General features: G+C 40.4%; 1 long non-coding RNA gene across 1 annotated transcript; it reads left to right on the top strand.

Annotated features, from left to right (window-relative positions):
• Nucleotides 1–5,807: 5,807 nt before the first annotated feature.
• Nucleotides 5,808–11,858, top strand: LOC144378957 (uncharacterized). The gene is made up of 3 exons (XR_013440902.1): nucleotides 5,808–5,945; nucleotides 9,977–10,247; nucleotides 10,875–11,858. It is a non-coding gene; the product is annotated as an uncharacterized LOC144378957 (long non-coding RNA).
• The last annotated feature ends 282 nt before the right edge of the window (nucleotides 11,859–12,140 follow it).

The following is a 12,140-nucleotide window of genomic DNA, read 5'->3' as shown; positions in this document are numbered from 1 at the left end:
GAGGAGGAAGATGTGCAGAAAGCCTAGAAGTGACAAATGTCACTGTGGTTTGGTCTGTTGGCCAAGTCTAGTCCGAGGGCCCAAGATACCTGCAGGGGAGGCTGAGACAGGCACATGAACATGCGGGCGGTTGGCACGCATTAGCTGCTTCTGCCACAGTCCCCTGGGAAATGACATTTCACCCACCCCCTTGGTCTGTGTGCTTAGTGTGCTCCTGAAGTGGATGGGGTGGGGAGAAACTGAGGACAAGAGGACATATGGAGCAGATATGTACTATCACTTCTGGTAGCAGAACGCACATTTCCTCATGAGAACCATCTGTCTCCCACTTTTGGTTCACATAGTTCTGGCCTGACCTTTCCTTTTCCTCCAGAGCTGGGCATGAGCCGGAGCCTGACAAAGCAGAGACAGCCGTGAGACCGGAGAGCCCTTCCTTCAGGGCTCCCTCGCTTTAAAGGCTATGGATGCCTAACATGCCAATAGCTGGGTCAGTCTAGGGCCACCAGTGGATGTGTCTGCTTGACTATGAAGCCAAAAAGAGAGACTTTGGAGCCAAGAGAAAACAGAATTTGGATGCCACTGATAGAACCCCTGGGACAAACAGTGCCAGTTCCTGCCTTGATTTCCCCAGTTATGTAAGCCACGTGTTCCCTGAGTCTGAGTGAGGATGAATTGTGCTTCTGGAACTTGCAACTCAAAGAGAAGAGCTGGCATCCTTATACCCCTTTGTCTTTAAACCCAAATAATGACAAAACTTCAAAATGGCATGCTTTTTGTATTTTAACCCCTTTTGTATTTTAACCCAAGTAAGTAACTAGCAGCTACCTAAGAACATGCTGCTAATTGTCATCTCTCCATTTACATCGCAGAATTGTTGCTTTTGTAATATAACACCATATAAACAAGGAGTGACTAATTGTCCTATACGCATTTCTTCTAATCCTAGTTCAACTCTTAGTAGTATCTATAATTACCAGCTGGCTGACTGATTACTATCTGGATCACAATGGATTTAATTTTGCCAGGTAATCATTCCCACTTGTAACAAGTCAAATGTTTAAATCAGCTTCAAGAATATTAAAGGAGAAATACCTCTTCATCCCTATCACCATCACAAAAATCAGATTATTTGTCAATAGAATGTTTTGCAAATATCTAAACTAAACCTGAGTTATGATTTTGGCAGCCCTGGAACTGCAAGGATGTAGATCCCACAGGCCAGACCCCAGCTTTGCAGAGTGTGTGGAGGGTTTTGGCCCAATTGCCCTATTTAACCCAACACTTTTGAAAAGAAGATACACAGTAACATTCGGGTGATTCAAACTGTTGTAACCTCAGCGTCTAAATCACATATTTGCTTGCTTTCTTTCCAATAGGCTGATTAATTATTTGTCTTTATTTAGTGTTCTGTATCAGAAGCCAAAAGAAATTGAGCAGCTGGGGCCAATTTTTAAATTTAAAACCAACAGAGCATTTGGCTGTCTGACGTGGAACCAAAGGGTTCCTTCTTTAAAGTCGTCATCACCACAGTGTCCAACCTGCTCTGTTCCAGATGTGCAACAGCTGGGCTTTGAGGAGCGTGATTAGGAAATCAAAGGAGACATGTGGACATCCAAAATGAGATAAGGGGCTCCAACAGGTCACTTTCCTTTCTTACGTCGTTTCTTTTATCTGATTCTGTCAAACTTTGCTAGAAACCTCTATCTGGAAAGCAGAGTTCCTCCTCTTTTACAAGCAAGGCAACAAATGTAAAGAAAGTTTTATTGTCCATGATAATTAAATGAACTGAATCAGAATCCACATGAAAAATCCTCTAAATCCCTCTCTATAGAATATCTTCAGGTAATAAGGTGAATTCCTCTTATGGACTGGATAGAAAGTGTTACCAGTCCCGGGGGGCGTGGCGGGGGGGAGAAATCAAGTTTCCTCTTAGAAGACATTTCTTTTCTTCGCAGATTGGGGCTATTTTTCCTTCCACATATATAAACATTATTTTCTTCCCTACATTAGACAGAAGATATAACAATTCAGTTGATAATTTCAAACGACAGTGATTGATATATAGGCATCGTTGGCTGGGAAGGGCTACTGTTGAGCTTTAAGTGGGATTCTAGGGGTAGAAAGAGGTTGATCTTTTGATTATTAGCCATTAAGACCCTCCTTGTGTGGTTAACACAATCACCTCGTGTCTAAAAAATCCTGAAGTTAACACAAACCAAGTCTGGGATGAAACGAGTTGTCTCAGTTGAATATTAGTGTAATCCTAATGATGGAGCAAACATCTTTTGCCAAGTCATCGGTGAGTAATTGTTGAGGATACTCTTCATGCTCACGTGGTATTAAGAGAATGTAGGCAGCAGATCAAGTCCCTACCTTGTTCGCAATGTAGTTGGTAAGATAATATTAGCATAGATTAAACAATGGTTACTAGTAAAAGGCAGCAAACCATTAATACCGTGTTGTGCGGTATAGACTAAAACTCTCTAGGAGCTCAGAAAACAGACTGCAGGCATGATAAATGACAGCGAGAGTGAGGGATTGTTCTGGGATTTAAGAAAGGTTTAATCACAGACTGTGCACCTCACCCCCTACGTGTGCCTGAAAAACACACACCCTTAGTCCCAAGATAGACTGGTTTGGGAATATGGGTAGTTCCGTGCTAATGTGTCGCCCCCACCGAGGGAACGGCATTTGTATCCTACTTACTGTGGCTTTGTTGCATAGATGTTATGCTCATTGGAAAGAAGTTTATCCATAATGCATCCCATCCTTCCTTATTCTTACAAAAGAGATCTCAGAAAGGTAAGATAGTCACTTTCCTGAGGGAAGCGTAGGACTCAGTGATGGAGAGAGCACTTTGGGATTGTGAGAATTGCCTGTGAAATCAAATTTAGGTAAAAAGATAGCCCAGCAGCCATATGTAAATTGTTCCCTCATGTAGAAACAATAGTGTGCACTGGATAATTCAATAGAAAACATTAGTCATTTATCATCCTTAATTATCAGTCATCTCTAACTGCATCTGGTTTGCATTTTTTATTAGAAAGTTTTTTTTTTTTTTTCTGAGTTGGACCCGGGCATTTTTTTCTTCTGTTCCTGATTTCATTTTGTTGTTCTTTTTAAAATTCCATCACTAATTCCCATGATGGGAGGAGGTTTCTATTTCATAAGGCACAATAAATCAAGCAGCTCCTCTGTCGTAACGTCGTCCTTCCCGCGCATTTGTCAGAGGCCCTCGATGGCCGAGTTTACTGAAGGTTAGGGAGTCAGGCCGCTTTGAAGACAAGCTCGGGCAGCGGCCAGGGCGTGCACACAGCTTCAGCCGACTTGAGGGAGAGCAGCTGCTCCAGAAAGTCAAGAGGCAGAAACCGACCTTGGGACATCTTGAAGTTTGTGTGCTCTTGTCCTGCTCCTCTGGACACTATGTGGTGGCCTAGGTGCACTTCGGTCTCTAGAACGGACGCATAATAGTATCCTCTCATAGAGTACAAGTAACAGCTAATACTGACCAAGAGTTCTCTACACACTCTGCATGATGCTTTTATGCATTGTCACCATAACCCTTTGAGGGAGGTAAATATTATTATTTATCTCTTCCGGGTGAGCAAACTATGACCTTAGAGAGGTGTAGTTGCTTGTTAATTTCTTAACTGGGGAGTCCCTGGACCATAAAGGTAGAATTAGAATAAATCAGAACCTCAAATCTATGTGAGGTAGGCCTATGTTACAGTTTCTCCAGGGAGAATCATTTTTACCATGAAAATCCCAGGACAAGGTAGGTAAATTCCTTGTTGTTTTTTTTTTCCCCATGATATTATTTGCGTGTGTGTGTGTTTGTTGTTGGTGGTGATGGTGGTTCTTTTTTTTTTTTTTTTTTTTTCTTACTGAGATTATAAGTTTATGTCAAGGGCAGCAGGGACATCGTAATCATGAGTGTGTTGCGCCGCACAGATCTTTGGTGGTGGCTACTGATCACCGTGTCCCTAGGAATGAAAAAATGGGCAGCCTACTAGAGTATTGCTTAATGTATAACATAGAAAAATTCTAGTTCTGGTGGCCAAAAACCTGACTTGAGTTGCTACAATGGAGAGTAAGGGACACTTACCAAGTCTCCTGACCCAAGGCAATTCACAGATTCAGAGCCTCTTGACTGAAGAAAAGGCCAGATCCCCCCTGAAGAGGAACCCATTATTGCCTCAAATAAACACCATAAATCTTTCTGCTCATCTTTTTTAAAAGGAACCTGCAGCCATGTGATAGAATGTGCACTGTGGAAAAGAAGATACTAGATCTTTCGGGAACTGCTAGACACTGGTTCTTAATTATGTTAATTCCTATGGCCTAAACTATCCACTGCAACCCATCAGTTAAAATGGAAGTTTTCAGTGGTCAGGAGACAGATGAAGTCTGAGCCCAAGTTTAATTCACAGTGAGCCCATTTGGTCAATTGAACTATCCTGTGATTATTTTCCCAGTTCCTGAATGTATAACAGGCAGAATCTCCACATTGGCTCTCTGACCGATGGAGTAAGGGCCATTATGGTAAGAGGGGCAAAGTGGAAGCTCCTGGAACTTCCCATCCCTATAAATATGGTAAACCAAAAGCAACATCACATCCGTGGGGGAAATTGTAGAGGTTAGTGCCACTGTCAAAGACATGAAAGGTGCAGAATGATACCTATCACATGCCCATTGAACTCCCCGTTTGGTCTGTGAAGACGTTGGCTGGATCTTGGAGAATGAGCAGGTGGTAACTCCAATTGCAGGTGCTCTCCCAAATATGGTATCTTTCCTGGACCAAATAATACCTTTTACGCCAGACCAGTTTGCAAGGACCGCCAGAAGCAGTTTGCTTTTGTCTGAAAATAGCCAACAGTTATTCACTCATAGACAATGAGACCTTCACACTCTCAAGTCAGGGCCATGCCAATTCTGTTCTCCGCTGGAATGTTGTTTGCAGAGAAATTGATTGTTGTGACGTTGTACAAAACATCACACTGGTCTTCTACATAATATTATGTTGATTGGATCCAATGAGCAGAAAGTAGCAAATCAGATGCCTCAGTAAGAAATATGTAAACAAGAGAGTGGGATGTAAATCCCACAAAACTTCAGGGGCCCACCACCTCAGTGAAGTGTCTAGGAGTTCAATGGTCTGGAGTAAGGTGAAAGAGAATTTCCTGCACCTTGCATCATCTCCCGTGAAAAGAGAGATCCAGTGCTTGGTATGAAGATTTAAAAAATGTTTTCAAGGTCACCTCTACAACATGTGAGTATGTTACTGCTAGCTATGTGCAGAGTTGGCCCAGGATGCTGCCAGTTTTGAATGTTAACCCAATGAAAAGAAGGCTCTGTAGCAAGTCCAGCTTTAGTACCTGCTGCTCTGCCACCTTGTCCTTAGGATCCAGCTGATTCAGTGACAACGTGTGCCCTGCAGATAGGGATGCTGTATGCAACTTCTGGCAAGTAGATCTCTAGGTTGCAAATCTGTAGGCACAGATTTGTAGAATTACTCTGCAAGTAATTATTCTCTTGAAAACAGCTTCTGGCTTGCTACTGCATCGTGTAGAGACAGAATGCTGTAGGACACCAAGTGACTGTGTGGCTTGAGCTTCCCATCATGAATTGGTTATTGTCTGACCCACCTCGTCACAAGGTTGGGTGTGTACAGGACAATCTATCGTCAAGTGGAGAGGATGAATAAGAGACTTGGGCAGGTCTAGAAGGTCCTAGTAAGTTGCTCTAGCAGGTGGTTCAGACTCTTTCAAAATGGACTCCTGTTGCATTGCCTCCTCACCCTCAGGTCATTCCTATGATGCCCAGTGGAGTTCTTACAACCAACTGAACAAGGAAGAAAAATCTTGAGCCTCGTTTACAGAAGGTTCTGAATGTTATGCTGATACCACAGAAAATAGACAGCTGCATCATGACAGCCCTACTTAGAGGTGACTATGATATATATACCCACTGTTCTGTTTCTCTGAATCCTGGGTAATACAGTAGACAATGTTATTGTGATGTAATGTATTATAATATATTATCAATGCATATTGTTGTGTATTTTACAGTAATTTCAATATTGTATATTGTAATGTACTATCAATTGTGTATGTAATATACACATGATAATGTAATATGAATTAACCATTCACTATGTGTACTCTTCTTTGAAAGCTTGGTTGCCACCCTGTAGAATCTTGCTCCAAATCGTTATCATGTTCACTTTTTAAATATATATTTTTTTTATTTGAGAGAGAGAGAGAGAAAACACGTGCGTGTGGAGTGGGGGGAGGCAGAGGGGAAGGGAGAGAGAATCTGAAGCTAAAGCAGACTGTGTGCTGAGTGCAGAGTCCAACGTAGGGCTTGATCTCGTGACCGAGAAACCAAAGAGTCTGAGCCACCCAGGTGCCCCTCATGTTCATTTGCTTTTTTCATTTGGAAAATTAGTCTTTAAGCATGTTCTCTATTCTCCCAGATTCTTTAACTATTGTCAGTTTTGACCTACTTTATATCAGGTTTCTCATTGTTCTAGAAATGAACCATGAGACACTAAACTTCATTTTAGTTTTCACCATTTTAGAATTTCATATCCTCTTATTTAATTTTCCAGTTTTCAATTCAAAGATCACTGCTTTCACCAGATAATGCAGAAGCAGGTGCAAAGATTCACCCTAATCCTTTGATCTTACTTTTCCTTTAACAATCCTGTTTTTAACCATGATTTTTGTTGAGCATTCTTTTTGGAAGCCTCAGCTTCTTTAGGAGTTTCATTTTCTGATGTGCTTTCAGTCCTTGACAAACTGATATCCCATTCATCATTTCTCTTGATGAGGCAATCCAGGCACCATTACTGAGTTTATCAATAGTAGTTTCTAACCCTTCCTTCTTCCTGGAGTATTCTCCCTTTTCCCTGACCCCAGTTGACCTAGGTTTAAGTACAAACATCTTTTGCTCTGGGTTATTTCTAGGACCCTTTGCAATAGATTTGATCCCTTAAGTGAAGTCCTCTGCTATGTACTTCCATAGTACTCTGTACCTACCTCTTCTGAATTTTCAGCCACCTTTCATCATTCGCTAAATGTCTTTTTCACTAGCTTACACATTCCTGACACAGAGTACCAGTTAACATATTGTCAGGAAATGCTTTGGACTTCTTAGTTATTCATGAAATGGAAAGTCACCCATTCTTATTTCATAGGAGGGCTAGGACCTTTACCATTTTTCTTGGTTCTTTTGCCATTTCAAATTCCTTTACCTTCTAAACATATCAAACATTACAAAAATGTTTGATATGTGAGGCAGCATAACATGTTTAATATGAATGGAGCACCTGGGTGGCTCAGTCGGTTAGGCATCTGCCTTTGGCTCAGGTCATGATCCCAGGGTCCTGGGATTGAGCCCCATGTCCAGCTCCATGCTCAGTGGGGAGTCTGTTTCTCCCTCTCCCTCTGCCTCTCCCCCACTCGTGCTCAAATAAATTAAGTAAAATCTTTTTAAAAAAACATATTTAATATGAGAAAGGGTGCTCCCTGTGACCCTCAGTGTGCCTCAGTGTTTCCTTTACTCATGAAGGCCTATAGCATCAGTATGTTATAATACGCCGATCCTTGGAACAGCGGAATTCTTCAGTCAGTTGACATCGTGGCTGTGTTCAAGGAGATGCCTTCTTGTTTTCTCTGTTCTAGACTCAGAGGTTGAACAAATGGATGAGAAGTGATATCAGAGGTCTATGGTCTTAATGATTGTGAGAATGTATCCTTAGATCACTCACCTTAAGAGGGTACATTTTCTAGTCTCCAATATCTGTGCTGATTGACTTAAAAGTAACAGATTTAAATTAAGAAGTGCTCAATTCAGACATCATACAAATATAACCACAAGTGAAATTTTGCCCACTTTATTCTTGAATTGTGAATGAATTACTTAAACTTCCCATTATTACTTAAGCATATTTATTTAACTTGGTTCTGGGCAAAAATGACTTAAGCCACAAATGAGTGTAAGAGAAGAATGGTTGGTGGCGTTGCATCCATGTAGTTGCTAAAGCTAGAAACCCAGATAGCATCCTTGACTGCCTTTCTCCATTCCCATGTCCGTCCTCATCAAAGCATTCCATGTATCCTGTCAGTTCTACTTCCAGCGGATTCTCCAATGCATCCCTTCGTTAACATATGAATTTCTACCACTGTGGTCCATAGTCTCCTTATTTCTTACTCAGATTACTGCATCTACTTCATCTCTTCTCCTTGTCCTCACTGTTTTGCATGGTAAGGCAGATCATGCATCTCTTACTTAAAGTGCTCCAGTGATTCCACATTGTCTATAGGGTTAGGCTCGTACTTTTTGACTCCACATTCTAGATCTTCCAGACTTAGCCTTCAGTCTTATTGTGGGTCACTTCTTCCATACACTATCTTCATGAAATCTCTTGACTTTAGGCCATGTATAAACTGCTTCCTCTGTCTGCAGTGGCCTTACTCTCTTCTTTGTGCAGCTAAAATCCTTTGTTTTTACTATAGTAGAGGCACCACTTGGGGTTGGGACTGCTCTCCCTCTGAGCTTGCCATAGCTCCCTGTGCTTACCTTCATCATGGCATTATTCACATTGTGTTTTAGCTCTCTTTATTTTTCTCTCTCCTCTCCACTTCCCAAAGAATTATAAATTACCTAGAGACAGGAGCTGAGACTTCCTTGTGCCTAGCCTGGTGCCTGCCACAGAGAGGATGTTTCCGTAAACAGTCGTTGAATGAATAAATTAATGAATAAAAGGAAGAAGAGAGTAAACATCCAAAAGTTTCCTACTCCTTATTAGTTCACAAACCTAGTCAAGTTAGTAGTTTAACAATTATAAGCTGTCACAAGTTCTGTGAAGGAACTCACTTTTGTTCTAACTGAATACACTGTTCTTCAAAGACACAAATGGCATTAAATGTTTTGTAAATGAACCCACTGGGGTGCAAGAAGGACTATTATATTGGAAAACATTAAACAACCTGAAACAAAAAGCAGATCATTTCCCAACCACAAATTAAAGAAGAAAAAATCCTCAACCAATATTAAAATCTACTTTAAATACTGCCAACATTTTAAAGAGAAGACATAACCAAATCCAGAGACCAAGACTGTAGAATGAAGACAAATGATAAACTAAAGAACATTAGCCAAGAAAATAAAATATCAGGAAACCCATTTGGGCAATGAATGAAAATGAAATAAATTTGAGAGTTTAAAAATGTCTCATTTCTACAGGCTTGCTTCATCGTTTTTGGTTTTGTTTTTCCCTGTAAGCTGATCTCAGAGACTTTCCTTTGTAGAAAGAGCCTGTGGCTGTCATTTTATCATGGCACGTGTTCACATACTACACAAGCACCGAATTATGAAGCAGAGTCTCCTGGGAGGCCAAGGGCAGGCTGGACATCCTTTTAAACTAGGTCATGATAAATTGGCCCAGCTAGAAAGATGAGTTGAAAACTGGATTCTTCCCAGCATACATTCCCCCAAAAGAAGTGCTGAAATTCCTTCTTCTCTGTTTTTACAAATCTGACCAGTTTGAGACTTGTCTCAGTTTCTCCCAGCTTCATCCAAGCACTCCCCAAGATTCAGCCACTGTGCCCATTTCTCCTGATCTCTGCAAGACCTTTAGATTCAGACTATTCAATTGTTGATATTATTGTATTATAGTTATCACTGATTATGTTTTTGTGTGTAAATATTGGCTCCCTAATGAGATTATTCCCTCTGCCAACAACTATCCTTGACTTCCAAAACATATTCCTGATAGTTACTAGCACAATGTACAGTGCACATAGCAAGCACTCAGTGAACGTTACAGTTACACTGAATTAAACAAAAGATACTTCATGACAGAGACGATTTTCCCCTTACAAAATTAACAGAAACAAAAATCAGAATGTGACCATTTTAAGTGTCCCTGTACATACCAAGTATTTTCTTTTCTCTCTTTCTCGTTTTCCAGATTACAAGTGGGCATGATGCCACTCCAGTGGTTTTCAATCCTGTATGCATATGTGAATCACATGAGGAATTGAAAAAATACAGATGCCAGGGCTGCTACTGAGACCAATTTAGGCAGAAAACACAAGGGAGTGTAAAAGGATCCCCAGGTGATTTTAATAGCCAGGGTTGGAAAGCACTGTGCTATCCCATCAACGGTTGAGTCAGTCAATCCACAGTGCTACTCCGTCCAGGTATCCGTGGAAGCTGCTTCTGGGGGCTTCTTCTAAGTAGTAAGTATGCCTTGCTGTTCATGAGCTTTTCAGCTTCCCAAATATCCCAATATCCCCTTCCTTGGGTACTTTTAGTTCACTCATCTATTTATAATAAACCATATGGCAACTTTTAACTAGAGAATACAATGGGAGAATCCAAGTCCAAGAAGTTTAGGTTGCTTCTCTACGCTTACAGGAAAGAGAATTGGCTCTCTTTGCTAGAAAAATCAAACCCCAAACCATTTTCATCTGAAACCCATATTATTTTTCGTATCTAAAATAGCTAGTTTTTTTTTTTCTCAAGAATGAGAATTCTTAATTATTTGGACAATTGCATAAACTACTAGTTTTGCTTGCATGTATAGACCAATATCGTATTGTTTTGTTCTTATTTTTAAATTATTTATTGAGCTCTCCCTACATGCCAGACTCTCTGCAAAGCTCTTTACATATAATCTGATTTAATGATCAGATTATCCATTTGAGACATGTGCTTGTATAACACCTGTTTTATACATAAGGAGATTCAGGCTCAAGAAGATAAAAAAAACTTACCCAGAATCACATAGCTACTGAGAAACAAAGGTAGGAATCAAACCCAGATCCGTGCAAGTCAAAGCTTTTAACCTTCACACTGCGTTCCAGGAATAACTTCTACCACCTGATGCTGCTGAGTAAAACCCTAAATGAAATCCTTAACCTGAAATCCAAGGGTGATGGAAAAGACATAAATTGCAGTGGGTTTCCTCTTCATTTAAGTTCAGCTGTAAGTCATTTATGAATTTATGTCTACTGTCTACTGTAATTGTGTTTGTAACTTTCCACTAGAATGTGTTTTGGATGATCTTGTAACATTTCAAAGAAAATTCGTGGGATCTTTTTTTTTCCATATTAAAAGATGGGGAAGGGCAGCAATGTGGCTTTAATGCATGGTTTATTTATTATAAGGAAATTATAGAATATAGTCAGTCACACAGCTGTTCTATGTTGAACTCTATTGATAGTTCAACTCCCAGTTCTGTAGCAGTTCCATGCTGTGCTGTTTCAGCTTCTGTGAATGCTCATGCTGTCTGCTCTACCTACTTGTCCCACCACCCCATGAGCAGTCATGTCTACTGGTCACATTCCAGCCAATCTTTTAAGATGCTCAAGCATTTTTCCTCTTGTTGAACAGTTTTCACTACCCCTGTCTCCTCTCTACCCTGGGGCACTAAATAACTTTTTTCCTTTGTCTCCCCACTTCAGGCTGTACCTTATGACTTGCTTGGTGACAGTTTCTTTAGTTCTCGTGGCGATCCTTTCTCACCCGCCCCTCCTCTGCGGTGGGAAGCTTCTTTGGGGCAGGGCTCCTTCTTGATCCTGTATCCCCAGTGCTTAGAACATAGCATGTGCTCAATAGACGGATGGTTGAATTTTTGAATGAATTATTAAACAAATTGGAATTTACCTGACAGACCATGCTGTGAACGTTGAGCAAAATGTTCAACCTCATCTGAATAGATCTCTATTCCATTTGAAAACCTGTCACCCTCAGAGTTTTTTAAGAGAAGTATAGATATGTAAATAAGCCCATTTACTGTTAAACAAAGATAAAGCCTTCTGTGAAAGCAGTTAGTTGATTTTCAGTGCCATTGGGAACAGTGTGTATGTATGTCTGTGTATGAATGTAAGTCTCATGTAGACAGTTTATCTCTCTTGAAATTTTGATATTCTATGTAATATTAAAATTTAATATACCAAGACATTCTAATATCACTGTTTACTCTAGTACATAAGATTGGTTTATCCTGATGTTCATCTGTGGGATGTCTGTGACTAAAATAACCATTTTGGGAAAGAATTAATCCATACATGTGGGGTATAGGTGTTAGTTTGTTAATATGTGTTGGGGTTAATGTAGAGCATGAAGTC

This window comes from Halichoerus grypus, chromosome 9 (assembly GCF_964656455.1).
Source record: "Halichoerus grypus chromosome 9, mHalGry1.hap1.1, whole genome shotgun sequence".
In the NCBI taxonomy this organism is placed as follows: Eukaryota; Metazoa; Chordata; class Mammalia; order Carnivora; family Phocidae; genus Halichoerus; species Halichoerus grypus.
The sequence above is the reverse complement of the archived record's forward strand: the minus strand, read 5'-3'. Positions and strand labels throughout refer to the sequence as shown.